Source organism: Benincasa hispida, chromosome 2 (genome assembly GCF_027475165.1).
Source record: "Benincasa hispida cultivar pf3 chromosome 2, pf3_genome.v1.1, whole genome shotgun sequence".
In the NCBI taxonomy this organism is placed as follows: Eukaryota; Viridiplantae; Streptophyta; class Magnoliopsida; order Cucurbitales; family Cucurbitaceae; genus Benincasa; species Benincasa hispida.
In genome coordinates this window covers 64,727,700-64,734,847 of record NC_143479.1, presented here as the reverse complement: position 1 = coordinate 64,734,847, position 7,148 = coordinate 64,727,700, and positions in this window count along the sequence as shown.

The following is a 7,148-nucleotide window of genomic DNA, read 5'->3' as shown; positions in this document are numbered from 1 at the left end:
CAACAACACTACTCAATAAGCCTCCCATTTTAGGGATAAGACCGGATAGATAGCTGGGGACATAGTTATGCAAGATGGAATTCACTCCTACCCGACTTAAGGTTAGCAAATAGGTTGTTCTCTTAAACTCTGATTCCTGGTCTTGAACAATGAGGTCTCGCTCTCTCATGATCAAGAGGGTCATAGTTTATAAGTTGGACTATAAATCAATTGTTTAATGGAGGATTAGTGGGAGCTTAAGGAGAAAAATGTATTTACAGAGGTAAAACGGTTATGTTAACCTAGTTGTGGATACGAACAACCTGTGAATGGTTGACTTACTAATCATGGTTAAAGTGGATAGAGTTATATCTACAGTGAAGAGAGTGCAACTATCGAGCTATTGTGGTGTGACCTGATAGTTAACGAATGGGGGTTATTCGGTGTAAAGAGTTTAACCAATTAATCTCGAATCGTTGGAGCTTATAATCTGTAGGTCCATTAGGTCCTCCTATTAGCTCACAAACAGAATTAGCCTTAGATTAGCATAATAAGTTAATTTGAATCGTTCAAATTTGAATTTAGGGAACTAGTAATTATATTATATGTGATATAATTGCATATTTAATTTTGGAATTAAACGAAATTGGAGGATCAATTAATATGATTTAAATATTAATTTCATGAATGGGAATTCATGGTGATGAAATTGGTGTTAAATTAATTTATTATTTGATATTAAATTAATAAAAATATTAAATTAATTATTAATTATTAATTTTATTAGAAAAATTATTTAATGAATTATTTTTTGTAAAATTAATAAAATTTCAGTTTTAATTATATAATTAAAAGCTGGCATTTAGTTTTAATTTTGAAAAGATTTTCAAAATTCAAAGGAATTTGATTTTTTAAAATGAAAATTGTTCAAAGTGGGTTTTTTCCATTTTGTGTCATTTTTCCACTCAATCCCACCAAAATTCTCCAAGTAGAAGTTGTTATATGTCTATGCAATCAGAATGCATGAAGTACCTGTATAAAAACACACTTCAATCAGCTGGAAACATTGATGCAAACATTGAGATTTGGCTGAGATTTTGAACTGAAGAAGGGTTTTTCAGTTCTCGGAAAAACTGTGTATCTCTCCTCTAAAAATCCCTTAATCCCAACTTGTTTTGAGTCCCACAACTCTATCTAAGGCTCTTAGAGGATAGTAGTCCTAGTGGTGATTCACGATCCATAGAAGAGGAGATTGCAGCTGAATTTCAAGTTTGAAGAAGATCTTCAAATGTATGTATGAAACCCTCTTGATATCTCATGAACATGCTCAATACAAAGTTAAAATTAATGAATTAGAATGTTTTATGATCCTATTTTCTTCCGTTGTATGTTTTCTTAAACTTACATTATGATATCTAGATGTTATTACTGTTAAATTTCATACTTTTGAAGTCCTACAAAAAAATGGTTTGTTTATAACGTTCCCATCTCATTTCATTTATAAAAAAGATCTCAAGTTTCAAAAAATGAGAAGATAGTTCTTTCAATTCCTTGATTCGAAACCTATCTTTCTCAATTTTTAATTAATAAGTAAAAGTAGGCAATAAAAGAATTAACCATGAAAAAATATTGAAGATAAAGAAATTAAAAAGTGGTTGGTCAACATTTGCCATATATGCAATTCTTTTTAAATGATGCTATATTGGTAGATATTTTTTTTTTCCCTTATTTTGCTACCTCTTATAATTTTTCAAATATCAATGCATAATACTAAAAATTAAATTATTATCAAACGGGAAAAGTATCAACTTGTTGCCAAGTTAAAAATCAATGTGTGAGATGTGGCTAGACCATAGAAGGAATAATTTAAAATATAACGACCCAATTTTAGGAGGGAGACATGAATGAACCGAGATCACATCCGAATAAGATGGATATGAGAACATGAAAGTACGGCTAAAAAAAGTTTAAAAGAATTGAAAATTACTACCTATATCAACAAAACACTTCTTCCTTTTCGGTGGCTCAATCATAAGGACTCCAAAATTAAGTGTGCTTAGCTTGAAACAATCTTATTTTGGTAACCTCCTAGAAATTTTCTTAGAATTACATATAAGTGCCGAATCTTGATTCGGGTATTACATAAAATTTTCAAAACCATAGAAACAAATTTATTTTAATCCCATACCATGTGTAGAAACTAAATTAAAACTTTTAATCCTAAATTTGTACTTTACCGTTTGTTATATAGTTGCTAAGTTTTATTTTCTTCACTTCTTTTAAATGTAAAATTATATGTATTAAATTTTGATATTATTTGTCGTTCCAAACATAGTTGGTACACTACTTCCATCTTTTCTTTACTTCTATTATTTACATCTACGAATGTTTTTCAAATTCAAGTGTTGCAAACTAAAAAATACGATAATTTTAAAAACTTGTTATTCATATTAGAACTTGACTATAGATATAAACGCTTTTCTAAGAAAGATGTAAATCATCATAGAGAAAATGTAAGAAAACAACTACAATTTTCAAAAAAACAAAAACTAAATTTAAGTTATCAAACGAAACCTAAACAATTTTATTCCTCATCCATTTTTAAGTTGTTTTCATGTGACCCAAATTATGATATTTAGGTGAGAAAGATCAAAGTATAACAATGAGTGATAAGGAACATCAAATATAAAGTATTTTAGAAATTATTTTTTCAAATTATTCAAGCTAGATCTTATCCCCATGTGCATTTGGACATGAGTCTGTTCCTTTGTTGTTTTCTTCTTCTTTCTTTCTTGAGATAAATAATATGAAGACTCATTACAAAGAGACACAAAGATATGGAATCTTCAAGGAAAAACAAAAAGTACAGAGTGTGATTGGGAAAAACTTGGGTATTTTCACTTATCCTTTGGAAAATATTCCCAATTAAATCAAGAGTCCCACCTTTATATGTCCACTCGTCTCCGTTAAGTAACCATTTGATTTTTAATTTTAAATTTAAAATTTTTAAAATTATATTGTTTTTTTTTATAATTTCTTTACAAATATTTTCTTTGTTTTTTCTTTACTAAATATTTGAATTTTTGGTCGATTTAAAAAAAAAAAAAGAAAAAGAAAAAAGAAAAAAGAAACTTTTTGAAAACCACTGTTTTTTTTTTTTTGGTCTTGACATTCCTAAAAAGTAGTAATAAAACTAAAAAATCAATAGGGGAAAGTAGTATTTATAAGCTTAATATTTAAAACCAAGAAAACAAAAAAATAAAATAGTTATCAAATAAAAATTTTGGGACCCATTTTAATATTATCTTGTTTCTTTTTTTATTTTTTCATTTTGGTTTCACTTTCAAAACAAAATGTTCATTTTTGTAATTGTTTGGTAGGGCAAAATATACTATTTATCTCTAAGTTTTTAGTCTACTTTCGATTTGGTTTCTCATACTTTCAAAACATTACAATTTTAACTCTCTTCTGAGTTTAATTTCTATTGGGTTCCTAGAGTTTTAGAATGCTACATTTTTATCATTGAGTTTTGAATTTGGTTTTCATTTGGGCTATAAGCTTCAATATTTTACACTTATTAATGATTACTTTGGTATTTTACCTTTTTTTTAGAATAGGTGATATTATTATACAACAACAAGGAGGATCCCACAGCCCGAGATCAAGACATCAAAGCAACCAAGCACAAACAAAGACAGGGCAACAAAACTAAAATAAAACCAACATGATAAGACTAGAACAAAACCAACACATAGACGCAAACTCGCAAACTACCAGGAAAAAAGACAGAGAAAAGAACCTAAAACCCCACAAACTAGAGACTACGGCAAAATAGAGAACAACGTGAAGTTCAAAAGTAAACAACATCCATACACACACTAGATAAGACCAAGAAGGTCAACCTGCCAAGAAGTCGTACGAGTACGAATCGTGGAGATCATAAGGTGAAACAGAGCAGACACTGACCTCGGTCGACCTCCATACAATAACCATTGCAACATATATCTTTAAAACTTATAAGGTTTCTATTTGATTGACTAAAAAACAATGCATTGTCAATTATAAATTTTGTTTCTCTAGGCAAAATAATATTTTCTTCTCTAAAACCTTCAATCAAGTTTGCAGAATCTGATATTGTATTTACTTTTTCTTTCAGCATTGTCAATTTGGAAAAGTATTTTTTATTTATAAATATCGTGTGTAGTTGCAATGTCTGCTAGACATAGATCTTCTTTATTCATTTTTTAAACACCCAACATATGAAAATGATCCATGTTTCTTCATTAAAATAAAATAATTACAATAAGAAAAATAACATTTAAAGTATACAAAAGTTACTAAAAAACATGAAGATAGATAAAAGAAAATAACAACATTAAATCTAGATATTCTCAAAATCAAAAGAAACATTTGATGTTCCATCAACTGTGCTAATATTCTCTTCAGGAGATTCAAAAAAGTCTATCACATCCAAATTTGTCATATGAGATGGGTCAAATATATCATTATTCTGGTATGCATTTTCTTCCACATTTTTCCCTTTTTCCTTCAGGGTTTTTAATAAAGGTCAACTAAGTGTTTTAATCTACCTTTAGGGCCTACCTTCAGCGATGGAAACAACAGGAGCTCGTGCTGATAACGTGTTGTGAAATTGATGAGCATAATAGAGTGCAACAGATATGGAGAAAATATAATATATATATATATATAATAATAATAATAATAATAAATACAATATAATATAATTTAATAATAAAATAATAATAAAATATAACAAAACTTATAAATAACTAAAATTATAATTTTATGGAAATAGGAATAATAGAAATAGAAAATATGATTTTATGGAAATAGAAAATATATGAATTTTTTTTCACCGATATGCATAATTTTAAGATCTATCAAATGTCACTATTTATAAGAATAGGATGTGATGGATACCAAACATAAATTATTATAAGTCACATGGATAACATGAAAAATGACACGTGACTTTTAGAATACTAAGTATTGGGTATCTAAAAAATATTTTTTTAGAATAATAATGTGAAACCCTACCAAATAAATTAATTAATTAATAAACAAAAACAATATATATAATAGAATTTAGTTTATGAATTGATAGATGGCCTTCAAATAAGGCCAACTTGGCTGAAAAAGTGGCCACGTATATTTCTTTATTATTATTATCTATTTTAAATATAATATATTTTCTTTATTTTGTAGACTTGCAAATACATCCTCTCAATTCACCTGCCTAACTGGTCTAATAATGACACACTCATAAAAATACCCAAAAAAGAACCTAAACAAAAATTAAATTATAAATTATATAAAATATCCTCAACTTTGTACTAGTTTTTGTCAAAAATATCTTTGACCTTTTTAAAATTTTAAAAATACCGTCAAACTTTCAAATAATGTAAAAAAAAAAAAAAATACTCTTATTGTCAGTTTTGGATAGAAATCATTAGTATTTTATTTCAAAAATACTAATGAACTCTCAAAAGTTTTAAAAATATCGTTAAACTTAAAGAATAAAAACTTCAAATGTATCCTTACTATTGGTATATGAATACAAATCATTAATACTTATTTAAAAATAGCATTAAACTTTCAAAAATTATATTGATACTCTTAGTTTTACAAAAATAAAATAAAATAAAATAAAAATATCCCTACTATTAATATAGTGATCAATTTGTTTAAAGTTTTCTTGAATTAAAAAATGACTAATTTTAAAACAAACGCTAAGTATAGTTTTTAACTTATCTTGAAAGTTTAAGGGTATTTTTGACATGGGTGCAAAGTTCAAGGTATGCTTTATAATTTAACCTTTAGAGAAAAAGAATTAAAACTAAAAAAACCAAATAGTTACTAAACGAGCCTAAATAGTTATTAAACGTGTATTTAATATACTAATTATTTTTAAAAATATGGATATGTCAAAAATTCATCCGACACAAAATTAGAAATTCAAAAAAACTTTTTAGACATTTTTAAAGTTTAAAAATTGATTAGACACAAAACTTTAAGTAAAGTAGATGTATTAAAAAAACATTAAAATTTAGATATTTTCAAACATGATGAAGTAAAACTAAGATATATTCATTTAATATCTATGAAAAGTAAGCTTCTATCCTATGGTACAATTTGAACTATTTCTCTCTCTCTCTCCCTCTCTCTCCTGATCTGTTGTCTTCTTTGGCTGAAAATGACAGTGACCACTTGCAATGGAAGTTTTAAAGCTTTGAAAATGTTTCATAAATAACTTAGAATGAATTATTTATGAATGTTCAAAATTAGAAAGCAAAGGAAGAAGCTCAATGAAAAGCTATCACACACATTATATTATATATATATATATATATATATATATTTAAGTTTAATCACAATATTACTCTAACAATTTTTTAGACTTAAAGTTTTAGGTCTGATTTATATTTGGCCTTTAAATTTTAAAATGTTATACTTTTACCTTCGAATTTTGAATTTAATTTTATTGGTTCATAAGTTTCAAAATGCTACATTCTTACGGTTGAGTTTTGAGTTTTGTATTCATTTTGTTTCTAGATTTCAAGATTTATACTCTAACCTTGATTTTCTTTTATTGAATACTCACTTTTGGTCTTTAACATTAATGTTTGTTACTTAATTTTAAAGGATTATAATTAATTAATTTTTACTAATTTTTTTATCACTATTAAAATTAACTTTAAAATTGTTGGCAATCATATTTAAATTAATTAGCTAGAAAGTTGACATAAAAAACCAAGCCAAGCATTAGTGAAAACTCAGAGCAAGAGTGTAAAATATGCATATTTCCATTGTTAAATCATGATATTTTATATTTATAACCTATATTACACTCATACATGAAATGATATACCACTTCATCATGTAATCACACTTTGACCCAAAATAATTGCAGCGAGACAAAGGACGTGATGGTTTAATCAAACCTTCACTCTTAGATCATGATATTTCGTATCTTATGGTCTAGATCACACTTATACCATGATCTTAGTTGAATCAAATATCTTCTTGTAAAACCATGTCCTTAAATTTTAAAGATCACACTCATACATGAAAATATACATCACTTCGACTTGAATAGTTGTAACAATGGACAAAATGGACATTATAAAAGTATAAAGATATTCTTTTCG